Source organism: Pleurodeles waltl, chromosome 5 (assembly GCF_031143425.1).
Source record: "Pleurodeles waltl isolate 20211129_DDA chromosome 5, aPleWal1.hap1.20221129, whole genome shotgun sequence".
Classification (NCBI taxonomy): Eukaryota; Metazoa; Chordata; class Amphibia; order Caudata; family Salamandridae; genus Pleurodeles; species Pleurodeles waltl.
In genome coordinates, this window is record NC_090444.1 from 716,398,343 (window position 1) to 716,419,940 (window position 21,598).

Below are 21,598 nucleotides of genomic sequence, written 5' to 3' on the forward strand. Positions count from 1 at the left end.
CTCGAGTGTGGCAGGCTGCTAAAACCAGTCAGCCTACACGGGTAGTTGGTTAAGGTTTCAGGGGGCACCTCTAAGGTGCCCTCTGGGGTGTAGTTTACAATAAAATGTACACTGGCATCAGTGTGCATTTATTGTGCTGAGAAGTTTGATACCAAACTTCCCAGTTTTCAGTGTAGCCATTATGGTGCTGTGGAGTTCGTGTTTGACAGACTCCCAGACCATATACTTTTATGGCTACCCTGCACTTACAATGTCTAAGATTTTGTTTAGACACTGTAGGGGCACAGTGCTCATGCACTGGTGCCCTCACCTATGGTATAGTGCACCCTGCCTTAGGGCTGTAAGGCCTGCTAGAGGGGTGACTAATCTATACTGCATAGGCAGTGTGAGGTTGGCATGGCACCCTGAGGGGAGTGCCATGTCGACTTACTCGTTTTGTCCTCACCAGCACACACAAGCTGGCAAGCAGTGTGTCTGTGCTGAGTGAGTGGTCCCCAGGGTGGCATAAGATATGCTGCAGCCCTTAGAAACCTTCCCTGGCATCAGGGCCCTTGGTACCAGGGACTTACCTGGATGCCAGGGTGTGCCAATTGTGAAAACAAAAGTACAGGTTAGGGAAAGAACACTGGTGCTGGGGCCTGGTTAGCAGGCCTCAGCACACTTTCAAATCAAAACATAGCATCAGCAAAGGCAAAAAGTCAGGGGGTAACCATGCCAAGGAAGCATTTCCTTACAAGGTGCAAGTGGGTCCTGCGGTGAGACTACTAGGGACTGCTCGTGCTGCGCTCCTACAGGAGTCAGGAGATGCAAGGGGGTCCATCAAGGAGTTCTTCAAAGACTGCTCGTGCTGCACACCTCAGGAGAGGGATGGGTGCAAGCGGGTCTTACCTGAATATCTACATATATTACGCAAGTGGTTTCAAGTGCTAGTAACCTCTGACACCACTCTGTGAAATGCCAACAAAAAGATACAAAGAATAAGAGAGTAACAGACAAGGACTAAACAGTGCAATTTGTGACACCTGGAGTATAATAATGCCTAGAAGAAGAAGAGAGGAGAAAAAGTGGCCTATGGTACTAACTGCCATTTGTACCCCGGTTCCAGCAATAATTATCACCATAGTGATTGTTATATATCAAGAAGAAATACGAATCCCATATCTGGACCAAGAACAGTATATCAATAACAGTGTAAATGAAATAGGGATTACCATTGCTGTGAAACAAGAACAAGGGGAGAACTCTAGTGTGGTAGAAAGGGTGGGGAACAGGACACAGTGAATAAAATATACCAAATGGGAGGAAGATTCGAACAATTATAAGGATAATGCATTTGTGCAAATGGTGAAATTTTATAAGGAATTGGCAAATGTGTTGTATTGCTATATTTGTACACACTTACCCACCTCCGCCCAGGGAAGGACAGACTACGCTCAGATTCCTCTTCCCTAGTATGTTTCATGTCACATACTAAACAGCATGTTTGCAAAGGAAGTGAATGGGACTATAAAGAGAAAGCCACCTAAAAGGAAGAGGAAGGTTGGAAAAGGGAGAATAAAGAAGGGAAACAGTAGGGGGTAAAGGAGGAGGTAGGATAAGTGTGTGTGGACAACTGGTACAGGAAAAAGGTGAAACAGAGCTGCTGGAAGCATTCAGCATAGGAAGAGATAAGGGTTATGCACAGGGGGAGAAGAACATAGATATATCCCGAATGTCCCTTTCTATACATAAGGAGAAAAAGGGGTCATGGTGTTTTCGATACCTCAAAGGCAGCATCCCAAGGCCAAACACATTTTATGATAAGGTGAGTCGAATGGTTACACCACAAATGAAATGCCCTAGCATACACCTCCCCGACCATGATAATAGCAGCATAAAGGTAGGAGACAGCACCTGCTCCAAATTCTCTGATTTGGATAACATACGGAAGGGCCCAGAAGGTTTGTTTATAGGTCTCTCAGCTCCAAGGGGAATATTCATAGTATGCGGGACATCTGCATATTTTAGACTGCCTGCAGGGTGGCAGGGCTCCTGCTACCTGGCGTTCGTACTACCCCTAATGTTGCATATAACCAGTTTAACCAATGCAACACAAGGGGCACCCGGAAGGGTACGAAGAAGAGGGACACCTACTTGGTTGGATAGGTTCATAGCAGTGGAAGGAATATTTGTGATGCCATTAGGGATAGCGCATTCAGAATATCGCATACACAAATTGGCAGAATTGGTGGCAACATTAGCAAGTTCTACAGCAGCAGCCTTAGGTAACATTACTGAAGAACTTACAGACTTAAGAGCTGTTGTAATACAGAACAGACTTGCGTTAGACATCATTTTAGCAACAGCCGGTGGTGTATGTCATGTGATCCATCAAGAATGTTGTGTATGTATACTGGACAACAGTGGGAATGTGAGGATGGCAATAGGGAAAATAGATGAGGTAGAAGAGGGAGCAAGGAAAGTGGCGGATGTGACGGACGTGGGAGGAATAGTAAATGACATTGTAGCATGGTACCGTGGTTGGGGAGCCTGGCTGATAGAAGTACTGGTGGTGGGAATAGTGGGATTAATAACACTATGGGGGTCATTCCAACCCTGGCGGTCGGTGTTAAAGCGGCGGCCAACCCGCCAACAGGCAGGCAGTGCAAAAAATGGAATTCTGACCCTGGCGGAAACCGCCAACAGAGACCGCCACTTTAACACTCCAACCGCCACGGCGGGACAAACAAACAGCGCGGCGGTCACCGCCAACAGACAGGCGGGAGACAATGTACCGCCCACCCTATCACAACTCACCAATCTGCCACCTTTTCCGGGGCGGGAGCCCCGCCGATAAAAACACAACGGAAACAGACTACGAACGGGAAAACGCTCACCTCTACACACTCCACGAGGAATCTGGACAGCATGGAACCCGAATTACACATCCTACCAGCTATTGTCTACCTGCTCCTCTACCAGGAGCACGAACGCCGCTGCAGGAGACAACAGTGAGTACTGCACCTACCGCACAGGGGAGGGGGGAGGAGAAAAGATTACGGGCACACACATACGCGACACACCCACCCTCACCCACAACTACCTACACATCAATGCAGAGCAACAACTCAGAGTGACACCTCCCAAACCCCCCGGAAGAATGCAAAGACAAAATAAAATGATCAAATGCAAAATATATTGTAAGGCTACGTAAAACTTTTTTTCAAACATCTATAACTATATACACATATGTAAATTGTCCTGTCCAAATTGGGTTTCAGTCATTGTACGTGGGCCGATGTGCCTCAACACATGGGCAATGCCCATGCAGGAGACCCGAAGCCATTGGAGAGAACACTGCAGGGGCATCAGATAGAAAAACTACAGGCACCTCAGGGGGCACCTCAACCAGATGAGTCCACGACGCCAGATCCACGAGGGGCCTCCATGCCCACTGTTCCATCCTGGGGAGTGCAAAGCCACAGTCTCACAAGTCTCTACAGTGGGTGGATTGCCCACTGTGCCATCCTGGGGAGTGCAAAGCCACAGTCTCACAAGTCTCTACAGTGGGTGGATTTCCCACTGTGCCATCCTGGGGAGTGCAAAGCCACAGTCTCTTAAGTGGATTACAGACTCCACTGGTACTGGAGGAGGCATGGTGCCCAGAGTGCATCGTGCAGCCCTGCTCGACACAGATCCGGGCCTGCCCCTTCTGCCAATGGGCCAGCGGTGCTTGAGACGGCGGTGCCCAGCGGAGCGGTGGTTGAGATGAAGGGCCCAGCGGAGCGGTGGTTGAGATGAAGGGCCCAGCGGAGCGGTGCTTGAGATGAAGGGCCCAGCGGAGCGGTGCTTGAGATGAAGGGCCCAGCAGAGCAGTGCTTCAGATGAAGGGCCCAGCGGAGCGGTGCTTGAGATGAAGGGCCCAGCGGAGCGGTGCTTGAGACGGCAGTGCCCAGCGGAGCGGTGCTTGAGACGGCAGTGCCCAGCGGAGCGGTGGTTGAGATGAAGGGCCCAGCGGAGCGGTGGTTGAGATGAAGGGCCCAGCGGAGCGGTGCTTGAGATGAAGGGCCCAGCGGAGCGGTGCTTGAGACAGCGGTGCCCAGCGGAGCGGTGCTTGAGATGAAGGGCCCAGCGGAGCGGTGCTTGAGACGGCGGTGCCCAGCGGAGCGGTGCTTGAGATGAAGGGCCCAGCGGAGCGGTGCCTGAGATGAAGGGCCCAGCGGAGCGGTGCTTGAGATGAAGGGCCCAGCGGAGCGGTGCTTGAGATGAAGGGCCCAGCGGAGCGGTACTTGCCTTGAAGGGCCCTGTTCAGCGGTTCTTGACACGGCGGTGGCCTGTTCAGCGGTGCTTGTCTTGAAGGGCCCTGTTCAGCGGTTCTTGACACGGCGGTGGCCTGTTCAGCGGTGCTTGTCTTGAAGGGCCCTGTTCAGCGGTGCTTGTTTTGAAGGGCCCTGTTCAGCGGTGCTTGTTTTGAAGGGCCCTGTTCAGCGGTTCTTGACATGTGTCTCCAGGGCACCATATCCGGCCAATACATGGAGTTCACTCGCCATCCGACTTCTCGCTTCCGGGGCCCTCCTGTGCTGGACTCCCGGGCCGTGTGTGTCCTCCTTCACACCCCGAATGGGGCTGGTGGGGCCCTCCTGGGCAGCTCGCCTGCTGCTGGACTTGTCAGCCGTGCTGCCCTTGCCATCCTTCCGTGATTCTCTGTGGCCCTTGCCTCCCTTTGTAGATGTGCCAGGTGGCACCCCACATCCTGACGGTGCCAGGGTAGTGCCTTTGGAGGCTGCCGTCTCTGGCCTCTCGCGCCGGGCCTTGCCTTTCTTGGTTTTCTTCCCAGGGGGTGGGCTGGCTGTCCATTTACTGCTGGCCAATGTTGCTGCCCTTGAAGGTGGTGGACTCCAATATCCCTGTACTATGGACCTTGTAGGTCCAGGGGTTGTGGTGGCTGAGGTGCTGATTGGACTCTTACGAGATGGAGGGGGTGGGTCAGGTGATGGAAAGAGGTTAATTTTGGACAGGAAAAACTTTTTAGGAGCAGTGGGAAGGGTAGGTGCAGTGGGTATGGGAGTGGAGGAAGAGGATGTGGTTGTAGGAGAGTCAAGTGTGGTGTCTTTGGGTGCAGGTGCTTGTGACGGAGGCTGTCGTGAGGTGGATGGCTGTTGGGTGGGTGGCTGCCTGCGTTTGTGTGGTTTGGAAGAGGGGGTGACAGACACACTGGGAGAGGACACAGGGGACGTGTAAATGGCAGTGGGGGTGGTGACTGCACGTGTGCGGAGTGTTCTGGTGGGTGTGCTGGTGATGGACGTAGTGGCTGATGTTGTGCATGCAAGTGTGAGTGGAGACGTCACAGGGAGGGAGGAGGGAGACGAGGAGGAGGGGGACACAGAGGAGGCAGTGGCTGTTGGTATGTCTGCATGTGGCTGTTGCTTGTGTGAATGCTTGTGTGATTTGTGGTGCTTATGTCTGGATGAGCTGGCCTTGGGTGTTGAGGTGTGTGCAGGCTGGTCTGTAGGTGTGTCTGGGATAGGCAGAGGAACAGGGGAGTGGGACTGGGTGGAGGAAGTTGGAGGAGGGAGGCAGGAGACAGGGACAATGGCTGCCGTCAGTGCTGAGGCCAGAGCATTGAACGATCGCTGATGGGCAGCCTGACCCGAATGAATGCCCTCCAGGTATGCATTGCTCCGGTGCACCTCCCTTTCTACCCCCTGGATGGCATTCAAAAGGGTAGACTGCCCAACAATGAGCGTCCTGAGGAGGTCAATGACCTCCTCACTGAGGGCAGCAGGGGTAACTGGGGCAGGGCCTGAGGTGCCTGGGGCGAAGGAGATGCCCGCCTTCGTGTGCGAGCGGGCACGGGGCGATCGCAGAGGGGCTGCTGGGAGGGCGGAGCGGGTGCGCTGGGTGGCGGCTGTACCTGTTGTTGCGGTGGGCACGGATGTTGCCGCCACCACAAGGGAGCTCCCTTCCGAGGACGTGTCTGTGTCGCTGATGTCTCCACGTGTCCCCGTTGTGGAGCTCCCCTCAGTCGGTTACATGGCCCTCCAGGGCCATGTGAGATGCAGCTCCCTCGTGCTCCGATGCCACTTCTCCTCCGCCTGATGATGCTAATGCACACATGAACAGGAAGAGCAGCAAAAAAGGGGGGGGGAATGAAGACATGTTGAGTGCATCCATTGGCAACACAGTTGGCGGAGAGGACAGACACAGAAGCCCCCTGCACTACGCCGCGCACTTGGGGTACACTACTCAATCATTGGGACTTTTCCTACAAGCCTATGGACGATAACTGCACACATAGGTGACACAGGGCCATGGATAGCTGTACTTGGCACCCTACAGAGGTGGGGGGCGGGGGCACAGGGCCTTGTCTTACAGAGGGGCCTAGCCTACAGAAATCACCCTGGCCTAGGGATACCCACAGCCCTCCTCCCCCACCCAGACACCTCCACTGCGCGCTAAGATAGCAGAATGTGCTGGTACTCACCCCCTTGTGTCTGCTGTGATGTCCTCACGCGCCCATCCAAATCTGGGTAGGCCACCGCCAGGATCCGAGACATCAGGGGGGTCAATTGACTAGTGGCACCCCTCCTACGTTGGGAGGCCATCCCCAGCAGAGCCTCCGCGGTCTTCCTGCTCCCGTGGTGGATGTCCTCCCACCTCTTGCGGCAGTGGGCGCCCCGTCTGTTGTGGACCCCCAGGGTCTGGACGTCCTTGGCGATGGCACGCCAAATGTCGATTTTCTGATGGGCGCTGACCTATGTGACATGTACAGGGGGAGAAACTACATTATTATGATTTTCTGCATGCTCTATGTGAGTGGCCCCCCATCCCCACCCTTGCCATGTGGCACATGCTCTCATCCGTCCTTTGATGCATGCCTCAATCGCTCCCCTCCCCACCATCTTTCATCCACCCGACTCAACACAGGCATTGCCCCCCCATGCCAAATCCGGTATTAGGGTGCCAATCCCATGCATCCCCGGGGCTCCAGCATGGACCCCGGGTACTGCCAAACTAGCTCTCTGGGGTTTTCACTGCAGCTACCACTGCTGCCAACCCATAGACAGGCTTCTGCCCTCCTGGGGTCTGGGCAGCCCTGTCCCAGGAAAGCAGAATAAAGCATTTCCTCTGAGAGAGGGTGTTAAACACTCTCCCTTTGGAAATAGGTGTTAAGGGCTGGGGAGGAGTATCCTCCCCCAGCCTCTGGAAATGCTTTGAAGGGCACAGATGGTGCCCTCCTTGCATAAGCCAGTCTACACCGGTTCAGGGATCCCCCAGCCCCTGCTCTGGTGCAAAACTGGACAAAGGAAAGGGGAGTGACCACTCCCCTGTCCATCACCACCCCAGGGGTGGTGCCCAGAGCTCCGCCAGTGTGTCCCAGACCTCTTCCATCTTGAATGCCGAGGTGTGAGGGCACAATGGAGGCCTCTGAGTGGCCAGTGCCAGCAGGTGACGTAAGAGACCCCTCCTGATAGGTGCTTACCTGATTAGGTGGCCAATCCTCCTCTGAGGGCTATTTATGGTCTCTCCTGTGGGCTTCTCTACAGATAACGAATGCAAGAGCTCACCAGAATTCCTCTGCATCTCCTTCTTTGACTTCTGCCAAGGATCGACCGCTGACTGCTCCAGAACGCCTGCAAAACGGCAACAAAGTAGTAAGAAGACTACCAGCAACATTGTAGCGCCTAATCCTGCCAGCTTTCTTGACTGTTTACTGGGGGTGCATTCTCTGGGGGCTGTCTGCCTTCACCCTGCACTGGAAGCCAAGAAGAAATCTCCTGTGGGTCGACGGAATCTTCCCCCTGCTAACGCAGGCATCAAACTTCTGCATCACCGGTCCTCTGGGTCCCCTCTCATCTTGACGAGCATGGTCCCTGGAACACAGGAGCTGGATCCAAGTGACCCCGACAGTCCAGTGGTCCATCTGTCCAAATTTGGTGTAGGTAAGTCCTTGCCTCCCCACGCCAGACAGTAATTCTGTGTACTGAGTGAACTGCAGCTGCTGGGCTTCTGTGCACTTTTGCAAGGAATCCTTCATGCACAGCACAGCCCAGGTCCCCAGCACTCCATCGTGAATTGCTCAACTCGCTGAGTTGACCACTGGCTTCGTGGGACCCTCCTTTGTAGTGTTGAGACGACCGCCATGCTCAGTTTTCTTGAACCCCTGTTCAAGCACTTCTGCGGGTGCTGCCTGCTTCTGATTGGGCTCTCTGTGTTGCTGAGCCCCCTTCTGTCTCCTACTCCAAGGGGCGAACTCCTGGTCCTTCCTGGGCCCGGGCAGCACCCATTTTCTTCAACCGTGACCTTTGCAGCCAGCAAGGCTTATTTGCGGTCTTTCTGCGTGGAAACAACTCTGCATCCTCCAGCACGCCGTGGGACATGTTCTGTTCAAAGGAGAAGTTCCTGGGTCTTGGGTGGGGTGTCTTGGACACCCTTAGTGTTTTCTTACACTTCCAGCGACCCTCTACACACTACACTAGGCCTGGGGTCCCTAAGTGGTTCCCATTCCACTTTCCTAGTACATGGTTTGTGTTGCCCCTAGGCCTATTGCATCCTATTGTATTCTACAGTGTTTGCACTACTTCTCTAACTGTTTACTTACCTGATTTTGTTTTGTGTGTGTATATTGTGTGTATTTTACTTACCTCCTAAGGGAGTATATCCTCTGAGATATTTTTGGCACATAGTCACTAAAATAAACTACCTTTATGTTTAGTAACTCTGAGTATTGTGATTCTTATGATATAGTGCTATATGATATAAGTGCTATAGTAGGAGCTTTGCATGTCTACTAGTTCAGCCTAAGCTGCTCTGCTATAGCTACCTCTATCAGCCTAAGCTGCTAGAACACTACTAATCTACTAGTAAGGGATAACTGGGCCTGGCACAAGGTGTAAGTACCATCAGGTACCCACTATAAGCCAGGTCAGCCTCCTTCATGAGGGCATCACAGGGAGCCCACTCCTGGCTGCCCCAATGGCTCCCAGCTTGTGAAAGCACCTTGAGAGCGGTGCACAGGAGCCAACACTCCTGTGACTGCTCCTGCATGGGGCAGCTTGCGTCCCGCTCCTGCTGGCAGTGGGTGAAACCATGTGTGTCTTAGCCTCTTCTTGTCTTCGGGGCCCAGAGATGTGGTCCTGGTCCCCTTCTTATTGAACCTGGAGGGGTGCATGACCGCACTTTCCCTTTTCCTTCCTGCCTGGGCCCCCGGGGTGAAGGAGAAAGGAATAGGTCTGGGAAGAGGGCCCCAAGAAAACCCCCTCGATGGTCCACACTTGATGTAATTTTCAACTTGTGTGGCCGAACCCTGCCTGCTTCCATCCTCACTGGGGGTCATAGGTCATCAACTTTAAAAAGGCTGTGACTTGGGCTCTGTTAGGCCGATGTGGACAATCCTGGGCTCATTGTACTCCTGGTGGTGAGCTCTAGCCACCAGTGGCAGTTGCAGCAGGCCTCCAGACTTCCAGGGCATTGTGCTTTGCAGAGAGCTGGTTCCACTGGCTTACTGCACCAGCTTTTCTCCTACTCCTTTTTTCTGGTGCTGCTCTATGCCTTCTCGGTGCAGAAGTACAGATCTTTCACCCAACTGGTCCTCGGGTTATAAGGAGGTCAGCCTCACTGACTCTTGGAGAGACCTATTGGCCCTGGGGTCAACTGGGGCAGAGTCCTTGGTGTTTTAGGTATCAGGGGGTTTCATCTTCCAGTTGTCCAAAGCTGCTGCTGCATTTGCAGTCCCAGTGTCCAGAGTCCAACAGAAATAGCATTCCCTTTCTCTTGTGAGAAGGTTTTTAGAAGGCGATGGAAGGTTCTACAGGCCAGGCACCCCTGGCCAATCCTAGGGTGCCACATCACCTCCCCTTAACTGTCCCAACCCACCAGCACAGCATGCTGGTACAGTCTAAGAAAGTGCCATCCAGAAGGGGTCACATCTCCTCTGAAAGCCTCAGTACCTTGCTGACCTCAATGTCAGGTTTTTTTCTCACAAAAGCCTCAAAGAGGAGTCCCCTCCTGGGTTGGCTCCAGTTTCCTGGGCTACCTCCTTTGTTCAGAGGGCATGAACTGTCCCCAGCACTGTTTAACAGCTAATTAACAGATGCAGATTTTCTTCCCCATCCCATATTTCTCCGGAGTTGAGGGAAGTACTGTTAATTACTCCTTTTCTGTGTCGAGGCCTTTGATCCCTCTGCTGGAAAGAAATGTAATTAACCTGGCTCAGCACAGCAACAAAAGGCCAGGACTTTGATTGTGAGCTGAGCTTGGGAAATATGAAAATTCTCGAGAACAAAAAGTGTACATGTTTGAATTTGGGACCTGCGTATCTGAAATGAGGGCCCACTTTCCACTCCAGTTTAATGGTACTTTGTAGGCGTAAGGGAAGTGAAATTGCACTCTAAGGCAGATTTCCCCTATGTATATGATAAAGTGTCACTGCAGACAAAACAATAAATCATAAACTATACTAACCTTACCTATGAGCGCCCAGTAATATTATAAGGCTCACCCTAGGTTAAAATCTAACCCTCGCACCAGGTTACTTTTGCGCATTAACCAGGCTGCGCACAACAGAAGTCTCACATGTTTAGCCCGCAAGTGTACAAAAATGTGTGTGCGCATTTGTTCATGTGTAAACAGCAAAGTGCTACATATCCTAGCTGCGTCACAGCAGCCTTATCTTAAAAAGCAAACACTGATTGTAAATATGCACAGTCCATTTATCATGTGATTATGGTGAATGAGGCACATGCAGTGAGACTCACCCACAATAAAAAGTCCAAAACTGGATGATCAAAAAGCAAAAGAGTCCAGGCATTCTAATTGGGTGGAACCCATTTTTCAACAACAGTGTTTCCTATATTGGGAACAAGACTGTCCCTGTTGGTAGTATCCTTGCAGGTCAATACATAAACTAAACTATACTGGTGGCAACTAGCTCTTTTTCTGTAGGACTTTCATCTGTACAAACAGGGTTGTCACTGCGGAAGAGTTTCCAAAGAAGTGGCAGTGTTAAAGGTTTAATATGTTTTTTGTAACTTTACCAAATATGGCCCAATTTTTAAAAACCCAAAAACTTCTGGCCAAGTGAAGGCTGAGTCAACATACTGCGATGAGCCAGGGAATCATGTGGACTGTAAGCCATGAACCACCTACATACTACTTGAGGATGTGCATCCTGGGCAACAATCAGTATTGTTAGACAGGATTATTTGTTATATTTGTGAGCTCGAAAACTCCTTTTGGCATGAATGGAAAAACACATGACATCCACACCATAATTAAAAATACAAAGGTTAAAGTGATATTCAAGTTAGGTATGGTAATAAGATCTTAAGTTACAAAACAAACACTGAAAAAAGTTATTGTAACATTATAATGAGATGTTGAAATGTCTTAAGAGTTATGTTTTAAAAACCAAAAATCCCCTGAACTTCGACAGTTATAGTTTACTGAACTAACTATAAAATCGTGCCCTGCCACGCACTACTTATAGCCTCATATTTTGCATCAATGAAGACATCTTGAGAACATCACCAGTGACATCACTGGTAACATCATAGTCAATAACAGCATAGAGTTACTTCTTACACATGTGTGGGGTCCTGCAGGCAAGTGTGGTTGTTGAAATGTATATCGTGTGCCATTTACAAACCATTAAAATTTGAGATGCAAGTAGTACTCCATGGTATACAAGGTAAAGGCTAAGTGCACCTGATGTGTATTGCATAGGCATGTTTCAAAGTAGGTTGTGGTTTAAGGCCAAATCTGACTGCAAACAATCTGTGAGAAAATGTAGATTTTACACAGCCTGGTGGGCAGAAAATATGGATTTTATTAAAGACACAGAGGCTAATATTATGCAGTCTCCTTCACTGCCACTACTCACAACAGCTCCTTTAAAGAATTTAGAATATCAGAATTCTTACTCAATAAAAACACATAACCTTCAGACCTGTTCCTTCTTTTCTGCTGCAGCTCCTGCAGATAAGTACTGGTGTGAGAGAGTATTAAATGATCTGAATGTACTGATTTTATTTAGTTAAAGAAAAACTTCATATTTTAATTCTATATTTGTAATATCATTGGATGAACATAGTAAGTTTTCTTTGTATATGGAAATTGTGTGTTGACTATTGAAAACATGGGTTGTTTCTTTGTTGATATATAGTGGAAAACTTAGTTATTTTAGTTTTCTGATTAGTGACATGTTTGTATGCTGCTTCATATAGTTTTTAGGATTTTCCTGTTTTAATTTTGTTTCCTGTTTTAAATCCTATAATGAGGCAGCTGTTGCATCTGCAGTCGGTTAAGCTTCAGTAGCCTGCTCGAGCGAAGTAGGGCACATGTCGAATGCCTCATGCCGCTTGGTTGTCGTTGGCAGCTGACTACGTGTTTAGCCTCATTTAACTGCCTGCAGCTCTAATCGGGCCAAACAGGTGGTTGCTTAGCAATGAGTCAGCCTTGCTTCTCCGGCACACTTTCAATATTCATTGCGTTGCTGAAGACTTATTTGGTTTGTGTTAACTTGTGTCAGGGCTTCAGTTTTGCCTCACAGGTGGCCTATTATCTTTAATAACAGGTAATGTGATGTGTTACTGACGCATGATAGCAGTTACATGTTACCAGTGACAGCATTGAGGTTTACAGCATAGTGATTAGTGGAAAGTGTTGTGACATTACAAAGCAGCAATTTTGGGAAGTTGGGCAACTTCTGTTGTGTCTAAGAGAAGTCCAATTTTGGTAGTTACAGATGCCAATTATTGGCAGTTATTTACCAATTACTGAAGGGTTTCTACAGTGGTGAGAAGATTCAAATAGATCATACTAGTTTTTACATTTGTTGAAAGAGTTGGTGTAGCTGGATTGAGTTAGTTATTTAGTTGTGGTTAATAGTAAATATTTCTTAAGCTGAGTGAGGACAGAACTCTTTTGCCTGATTACACTTTGAGGAAAGGTTAAAGTAATCCATAGAAAAGATGATAGCTAAAATTGGTAATAGGATGGAGAAAAAATTAGAAGCTAGGTTACAGAGCAAGAAAATGGCTTCAGAAGAAGAGACGTTCTGGTCAGCAGGTGAGACTTCTCAGAAGAAGAAGAAGTGTCCATGAAGAGGAAACACCTTTCGGTGAATCTTACTCAACATAAGAGGAGGAAATCTGCTGTGGCAGAACATGGTGACTGTGTCAGCACGAGACAGGGTGGTGTCGAGGGCACACATGGTGGGCAGTTCAAAGGTCCAGAAATAGAGGCATGAGGTATTAAGAAGCGACATGCGCACACTGTGGTTCAAATGTCATGAGTCCCCAGGGAATGGTGAAGTTGAATTGAGCTGCTCATCGGCTTGTGGTTCAGATGAGTCAGATGTTGAGGAGGTTTCTAGGAAACAGGAGGTTAAAGAGAGTTTGAGAGAAAAATACCAGCACATTTAAATAAAACATCCTCTATCTCCTGAATGGGTGCCAGTGGAACATTTAGCAAATTATGTGCATACTTGGCTAAGAAAACAAATTCCTAGAGCAGTTAGGGTCAGACTAAGATCTGAATGTCCTAGGCCATCTTTGAAGGATAATGTCAAAGTGACCCGAAAGTTGGACTCAAATATAGTGACATTCATAGGTAAAGGAGGCCATGACACTCATAAGGGTGTTGACAGAGGATTATGTGTATGCCAAGATAGCCTTTTGGATGTTATTGTTCCCTTGACCAAGAATTTTTGATATGGTGAAAGAGGCACATGTTAGCAAAAAATCTTTGGATATTGACGAATTACATCAGTGGGTTCAACATGCTGTGTTTACACTGTGAAATGCTAATACAGCACTTTCTGTGGAGCGCAGGAAGAGTATATTACTAAAAATAGATCTGAAGTTAGTGGATCTTGCAAATAATGAATCCAGGCCTTCTGTTAAAGGCTTGCTTTTCAGTGATAACTTCATTAAAACAAAGTCAACATTTTAGGGGCAAATTCCTTGAGTCAGAAATCACAGCATGACATTAGACAAATATTAAGTGATTGTGTTTTTGGATGTTTTCCTGGCCGAGCAGTGGGAATTTTGAGAGGTTCATTTTCCTGTTGTTATGGCCCCTCAAAAGGGCAAGGATCATAGAAATCCTCCAGTTTGTTCCACAAAGACAGCAAACAAGAGTACGAGGTAGTCATGGTGTGCGACGGATTCAAGAATCACGTATGGTCAAACCTCAATGTTATTCTAGTAAAGTTTTATCGGAATTGGTTAGAGGTAATGGAAGATTCTTGGGTTCTTCAAACAGTGAGGTTACCACATAGATGGGAAGTGGGAAGAGAAGATTGGAACAGTGGAATTGTTCCAGGAACAAGAAGGATTTGTAAGCAATATTTTTCTGGTCAAAAAGAAGGACAAGGGCAAGCGGCCAGTGATACATCTAAGAAGCTTAAATGATTGGGTGGTGTATCACCATTTGGAGTGTATGCATATGGTAAGAGAAATTCTACAGTCAGGAGATGGGTTGACTTGTCTGAATTTTAAGGATGCTTATTTGACATTTCCAAATTGGGAATCACATCAGAAGTATCTCAAATTTGTTTGGGGTGGAAGAATGTGGCAACTTGTTTGCCTTCCTTTTGGGCTTTTGTGAGCCCCCTGGTTTTTTACAAAAGTTATATGTCCAGTGGTATCTTTTTTTAGGGAAAGAGGAGTCAGAGTGATCATTTATCTAGCCAATATTTTGATCATGGAACAAAGCAAGTCAAGACTAATGGAGTATATATTAGTGACAGTGAATTTATTAGAGCATTTGGTTTTTGTGGTCGACAAGGAGGAATCCAGTTTGGAACCCAAACAGGAAATTCAGTTTTGGGGTTTTGTAATGAATACAGTAGAGGGAGTCTTAAAGCTCCCCAGAGAGAATGTGAAAAGGATAAGGAAAGAGATTCAAAGAGCATCGCAGCAGGATCATATTTCATTAAGGATGTTAGCGCAAGTAGTTGGTCTTCTGTCTTCCACGATCCATGCCATTTTTCTAGGACCTTTGAATTATCAGGCTTTGCAGAGGTTGAAAGGCATGCATCTGAGCAGTGGGATGAGATATTCAGAGGAGGTGATTCTCTCGGAGGAAGTGAGAGAGGAACTCAAGTGGTGGTTAAGGAACATGGAAGCATGGAATGGGAGAGCAATTTTTGGAGAGAGTCTACATTTTGTTATAGAATAAGATGGAAGCTATGTGTCCAGCATTTTGTTCTCATCTCTTTTCAACATCTAAGTCACTTCATTCTTTGATTTTGCTAGTGAACTTCTGTTTTTATTTCAACATAAGCTAATACCTTATTACTATACCTAACTATAACATCACATTAACCTTTGGTATTTTCAGTACATTTCTAGGTTTGGACCATATTCAAAGAAAAGCATATACCCAACTCCCTTTGGCAGCTTGTGCCTATACTCCCAGAAGGTGGTCTATCGAGCTTGCATATGGACTTCATCCATGAGCAGCAGGGGTTGATGTAGGGCCTGACCACAGGCCTGGGCTTTAACCAGGGCCTGTATCCAAAACCCTGGGGAATGCTAAAGCCCACTGTTCTGCATGGCCTGCAACTGAGCATAGCAGAGATTGACAGCAGAGCTTTGCCTGTGGCCAAGTCCTACACGCAACCAGTAGCAGGACAATAAACCCTCACCTTGCACAGCCTTCACAAATGTGCAGCAGGGGTTGGCATCAGGGTCTGGCCTGCTGCCAGGCCTTTTGCACCCCTCCACCACAGACGTTCAAACCCTTTCAAGTGCACAACCACCCACCGTGCACTACATTTAGCAGTGCACAGCGGCGAGTTGGCCCTATGGCCAAATCAAACATAAGCACAAAAACCACCTGCCCTATAGATTTACAGATTGCACTAGTCAAGACTTCAGTATTTTTCAATATATCTGTGTTTAGCCAAATCTTGAATATAAGTATGCACAGTACATTTCATTTTCTTTTTTACTTATTTTATCAAAGCCACATTATCTTCATATTCAAAATGTTTTTCCTTTTTATACATAAACACAACTAGACACACCACTTTCTTGAAAATATTGTTCATATTTCACTCACATGGCTACTCCTACCCCAATCACCGTTCCCCTGACATAGATCCACTTATATAATAGAATCATCCTTCATTTGCTCATATCACACAACATTCATCCACCATACCAGTTTCACATAATACAACACACCACATTAAAAACGATAGGGGAACACAGTGGGAGATCTGCACATCATGACTCAAATGTTTTCTTAGACACAATTAATATATACATGCACATGGTGCTGATTGAATATATTTTTTTACACAGTTTCTACTCTATACATTCAACACTTTGATATTTCATTTCTTCTCTATTTAAAATATTCAATAAATATAACTTTTAAACCAAAGTAATAATAATCATTTCATCTTGTGTATATTCCAATCTTCTGACCCCCACAATGTTGACACCAATGCACATTTGGGTCCCCCACCAAAATGCAGCCACGCATCATCCGCAGAGTGCTCATGTGAATATGTACAGCATAGGAGGAAGGGTGGGAAAGGAGGCCAAGTAGAGAAGACCACCTAAAAAATGTATATATAGATACATATAATAAGGTTCATACCACAGAATAGCTCAACAACAATAAACCCATATTGGGTATTACCTGTGTATCTGTGTACTCGGGATAGGGAAATCACCCTGTGTAACATTGTAATACCAGTCAGCAACAGCTATATCATATCGTCATCAACACCCATGTGCGAAAAGTGACCTACAGACCATATATATAGCCCCATCACCTATGATAACAATACGAAAAAGTGACAAACCCAATCGCATACACCAAACAAATAGTGAAACAATGCTTACAGCCTGACCTACAATCATATGATTACTTCTGCATACAGATAAAGAAGAAGGATAAGGCCATTTGTTGAGAAGAACACAGCTAAAGAAAATATGGTACAAAGAATGATTACCTACCTTTGGCCCTCACTACGACTTTGGCGGTCCGAATTTTCCGACTGTCAAAGTTACGGGGAGAAGGCTGCCGGTCCGCCTCAGTCGTATTACCAAGTTTCCACCGGGCTGACCGGCAGAAACATCGCATTACAACGTTTCTTCTGGTCAGATGGGTGGAAACAGAGCTGAGGCCAATGCTGTGGCATACAGCACCAATAGAATGCGCACTGTTTGCGTTGCAGACAGTGAACATTCTGAGGATGCTGGCAGGGGGGCGGTGACCTTGCCATTGAAAGGCTGTCGGAAAGAGGACTTGTGATCATCACAGAAGCGCTGAACTCAGCACCGCGTGGCTGACCACGTCTCCGACCGCCTCCATTCCGCCGGGATCCATGATCCCAGTGGTGGCAGGCGTCCCCTGGCGGTCCTGATCTGAACTTCTCAAACTGTTCCACGTACAAAGTCCACAAACTGGCTAAGCAAAAAACCTTCAAGCGCCATATGTCCTTTCTTAAATGCAACATATCGGCATCATGTGATGAAGCACATGACAAACAATGGACATAAACAAAGGACAAGAACAAAGAGAAAGGGAGAGTGAAAACTGAGTGCCATCTTAGAATGAAGTAACCTATATCAGAGGATTTACAAATGATGCCTATAATTGCAGAGTGACCCCACCCCAGGGCCAGTGTCACTGATATACAAAAACAACATTAAAACTTCAACATGCAAGACCAATGGGAAAGTAAATAAACAAACACAATACACCCACACCACTACAGAAACAATAATAATGCATTCAGTGAGATAAACATGCCATTCGTGGTTCCTAGAACTGGGAGGCCCCATCCGATGAGAATCAAGGCCCATAGTCTAGATAGTCAAATCTGCATAATCTCAAAAAGAAAAGAAGGTCTTCGATTATCGAACTTGAGCATGAGATACTTCAACAAGAGTTACTAGCAAAGAATGTATGATCCTCTCCAACCTCATTGATACAAACCAAACATAAAATAGAAACAATCCACCCACCATCCAGCCTGCTACAGAAAAGGTCCACACAGTGGCTGGGAAACTCAACTGTGGTGTGGTGGTGGTGCAATAAAACTGAACAGAAAAATATCTACATAGGGAGAGAGGACACAATCTAAAAGACTACCGACCAATATAAGTAGGTTAACCAAAGGCATCCTTCCACAGAATTACTTCATTGAGGCCTTTCCTGTGGGTGCCGAAAGTAAATATCCAGTGTACTTCTTTTTTATTGCGGTACCTATTGTCATCTCTGCCTTAGATGATCACGTTCTTTCAAGACTGGTCCAAGACAGATTTTATTCAGTATTTCCCAATTCAATCCAGTGCTGTACAAAGGAAGTAGAGTTCCTGATGTTACGTATAGCTGATTTGCACTCACTAAGTCTAACTTGAAATTTGCAGCCTGTCTCACCTATGTACCCTAGGCCACAAGGGCAAAGGATAAGATAAACAACATTCAATGATCTGCAGTTTCTCATTTCTTTCAAGGCAATCTTGATACCTTCACATTCTATGAAGCTAGAGACAACAGCTCTCTCACAATATCTTGCAATTTCCACATTTGTGGTTGCCACTCACTGGGTTGTGACCCGAGATGGACTTTTGGCAGAAATTGCCTCTGTTACTGATTCTAGATCTAACTAGTATGTTCCTAAGGTTCCAATTTCTGTGAAATAAAAAAATAGATCTAGGTAACGTGGCATCCTCTTCTTTGGTAATCAATATGTACCAATGAGACTGAACAATTTGTCTCACTTTTTGGTTCCGGTTAGAGTGTGGAGTGACGCACACCAAGGTTTTTTCTTGTTCCTGTTGTGATAAAACATAGCATCCTTATTGTAGCTCCTAGCTCTTTCGAAAGAGTTGCTGACTAAGCATGAGATAGCCTCTCCTCAAGAGTTTCTCTTTGAGAACTTCCATGTTATTGAGAAAATCCTGGATGCTTCTGCAGTTCCTCCTCAGCTGAAGAAATTGGCTAAAACAAATCCCTTGCTTCCGGCACTTGGGGTGAAAACTCTCAAAATGGAGCAATGTGTTTTCGCCATAGGTTAAGTGTACAATGTAACCTCTAATTTCTTGCCTTCATGTTGTATCCAGATGTCTAGAAAGTCTACTCATTCTGTACTGGTGTTCAGAGTGAATTTAAGATTGTCATCATATAAATTAATCCACACTAGTAATTTCTCCATATTTGTTTCTCTTCTTCATGACACACAAAGAAAATGTCTATAAATGTAGACCAAAATTTGATATTTTCAAAGAACTGTCAATCTCATTATTTATATGTTTTTCTCTGAACAGGGCCATGTAGATGCTCACTGCACTGAGGGCGCAGCAGCCCCCATGCTGACCCCTTGGACTGTCTGTATAGGGCATTGTCAAATCCAAAGAAAGTTTTGACCAGTACTATATCAGACAAAATCATTGGGTCTATTCTTGCCTTACTGTATTAATATGATACTGACTGCTTCAAGGGCCTCTGTCTGGGGCACATTGGTGTAAACGTCGATCCTAACCAGCAGTTCCCTTTCACAATCAAATGGGGCCCTTTCGAGTTTGGAGATCATGTGTCCCAAGTCTTTTACATAGGGCAGAAAACTGCTAACCAATGGTTTTAAAAAAGTGTCCACATACTTGGACAGTGGTTCAGTTGCTGCTCCAATAGTTAGGACTATGGAACGAAGGGAGGATCAATAATATTTTTGTAGATCCCAGGAATTCCAGAAATGACTATATAAGAGTATGGGTTTGGTAAAGTAAGTCATTTTTTTCTTAAAGATAATACCTATTTGAACTGCTTCCCCACTAATGGTCCAGTATTTGTTAATGATTCATTTTTCCGGATCACCTCTTATCTTTTGATAATGCTCAGCAATATCCAACATAATTCTCTCAACAGGAGGTCTCATGTAGATTGCTCAATATCTATAGAAGACAGATCAAATTTTGAATGTTGTCTAATTCTTCAAGTATTGTTGTCTTCTGGTTTATAGATAGTGTTGCTTGGTTCTGAAACCTCCCTCTGTAGTTACCTCTTCCGGGCCCTGAAAAACAAGTATTAGAATTTTGTAGATCATCATGTTCCTGTCTTTCACCATAAGGGTGAAATTGATTCAAACTGCCCTCTCCCTCCAACCCTGATATATGTGAAAAGGTGACGACTCTATTACCTGATGTGGTTGTCTCATCCCTAGGCATATTGTAGTAGTAATCTGAAGGATAAAGATATACCCATTCTCGGGAGAAAAATGTAAGTCATATTTTGAGTTTTCTGTCTTTTTCTTAAGGAGACACTCACTAAATGAGTTCAACTCTGAATTGACCTCTTCAATCTTCTTCTTTGCCGCCTTAAGGAAATTTGTTCTCTTGAGCTTTTCATCCAATTCTTTGATCTCTTTATTAACGATAACCGTTAACTCCCTAACAGTTTTAATGATATGAATCATCCGGTCATGTGAGCAACAGTTAGAGATCAAAGACTATTTCTCAAGGAACTTTATATATATATGAAAAGTAATGACGTCTTGAGTAGTGCAACCTGTAAATCTAAATGGGCAGGCTGTAATTTAACTTATGTTTGATTTAGTCTCCCCTGCATCCGCTTCCCTTCATACATTACTTTCATGGGCCCTCTTTTTCTTTTCCTAATTGGCCCTATGCCAACCCACTACAGGCAGCCAATTCCTACTGAGCACACTCTTCAACAGGGAAGGGTTGGCAGCCATCTTGGGACTCGGCTTCAGCTCAGTCCCACAAAAAAAGATAAAGAAAGGGGCCAGGATAGGGACATCATGAACCTCTAGCCTTGGTGTAAGGGTCCCCAAGGGACCGCACCAGGGTTAAATGGCATTTGTTTTAGAAAAAAGAAATCTCTGAAAAATCAGCAGATTTTCTGAGATTTTTTTGGAAAAAAAAGGTGGTCTCCTGCCATTTTCTTTTATTTTGCCCCCGGGTGGGCCACGTCCAGGGTGCCCTTCCATGGGACATAGCAGTTTGCTCTGACTTGGTGGGCCTTTTACAGCCCCCACCAAGTCAGAGCAAACACTCTGCTTCGAGCGGGCGAGAGCCATCAAAGAGCTCTAACCCACTGGAAGTGGAGGTTTCATCTTTTTCCCTGCCCACAAAAATGTGGGCATAGGAAGAGATGACACTTTTGCTCTCTGCACATGGAGCTGCATGTTTAGCAGTTCTCTGTGTGCCAGAGCAATGCCACTCCAGCAGGAGACAGGGAGCCCACTAGACTACAGGGACTTTGAGGCTCCTCCCATTGTCTCATTGCAAACTGGGTGCGATGGCGTGGCCCTGGGAGATGGGGTCCTCAGGGCCAAAATCGGTCCAGGGATGGGGACCACTTCGCCTCCCTTCCCTAATTGAATGTAGGCCTGGCCCCAGGGGATGTGGTCCCTGGGGCCAAAATCATGCCACCTTCCTCCCCTAGTGTCCATGGTTCTCCCTTTAACTTGCTACAAGTATGCAAATGTGCAAATCACCTGGAAGCTGGGCCCCCTTGGACCCGCACTGTTCACCTTAGTAGTATGCATATATTTATCCGTCCTTTTGTCAGCATGATGGACAGCTTACCAAAGGGCTCCCAAGTGTGTTTCCTGCTGATTGTGGTGGCATGT